Source organism: Arachis hypogaea, chromosome 15 (genome assembly GCF_003086295.3).
Source record: "Arachis hypogaea cultivar Tifrunner chromosome 15, arahy.Tifrunner.gnm2.J5K5, whole genome shotgun sequence".
NCBI lineage: Eukaryota > Viridiplantae > Streptophyta > Magnoliopsida > Fabales > Fabaceae > Arachis > Arachis hypogaea.
The window spans coordinates 56,098,566-56,099,612 of NC_092050.1; the positions used below are offsets into that span (position 1 = coordinate 56,098,566).

At 38.9% G+C, this 1,047-nt stretch overlaps 1 non-coding gene across 1 annotated transcript; it reads left to right on the plus strand.

The window, feature by feature from the left end:
- Nucleotides 1–263: 263 nt before the first annotated feature.
- On the plus strand, nt 264–371 carry LOC112753562 (small nucleolar RNA R71). The gene has a single exon (XR_003177945.1). It is a non-coding gene; the product is annotated as a small nucleolar RNA R71 (small nucleolar RNA).
- Nucleotides 372–1,047: the final 676 nt, after the last annotated feature.

Below are 1,047 nucleotides of genomic sequence, written 5' to 3' on the forward strand. Positions count from 1 at the left end.
ACTTGCTTAGTCAATATTTTGTTCTGAGCCAATATGGCATTCAGAGTATTAATTTTAAGAATTCCCTTCTTCTGAGGCGTCCCATTATTCACAGGACTCCTCTCAGAGGTGTACATGAACTGGTTATTTGCAACCATTTCAATGAGTTCCTGAGCTTCTGTAGTGGTTCTCAGATGAAGAGATCATCCTGCAGAATGGTCCAATGACATTTTTGACAACTCAGACAGACCATCATAGAATATACATATGATGCTCCATTCTGGAAGCATGTTAGTAGGACACCTTTTGATCAATTACTTATATATTTCCCAAGCTTCATAGAGGGACTCACCTTTCTTCTGTCTGAAGGTTTGGATTTCCACTCTAAGCTTGCTCATCTTTTGAGGTGGAAAGAATTTGGCCAGGAAAGCACTGACCAGCTTTTCCCAAGAGTTCAGGCTTTCCTTAGGTTGTGAATTCTAGCTCTGTAGACCTCGGGATCAACTCCATTGGTCTTGATAGTGTCACAGATCTGCAAGAATTCAGCTAAAAACTGATGAGGATCTTCCAATGGAAGTCCATAAAACTTGCAATTCTGTTGCATTAGAGAAACTAATTAAGGCTTAAGCTCAAAGTTGTTTGCTCCAATGGCAGGAATTAAGATGCTTCTTCCACAGAAGTCAGAAAAAGGTGTAATAAAGTCACCAAGCATCTTCCTTGTATTGTTGGCATTGTTGTTATTTTGTTCGGCCATGTCTCCTTCTTTATCGAAAATTTCTGCCAGGTCCTCTCCAGAGGGTTGTGCTTTAGCTTCTCTTAGTTTCCTCTTAAGAGTCCTTTCAAGTTCAGGATCAGCTTCAATAAGAATGTCTTTGTCCCTGTTCCTGCTCATATGAAAAAGAAGAGAACAGAAAAAAAGAGAAATCCTCTATGTCACAGTATAGAGATTCCTTTAAGTGAGTAGAAGAAGAGAAGAATAGAAGAAGGAGAATAGAAATATTCGAACACAGAGAAGAAGAGGGAGTTCGAATTATGAGTAGAAGAGAAGTGTTAGTAGATAAATAAATA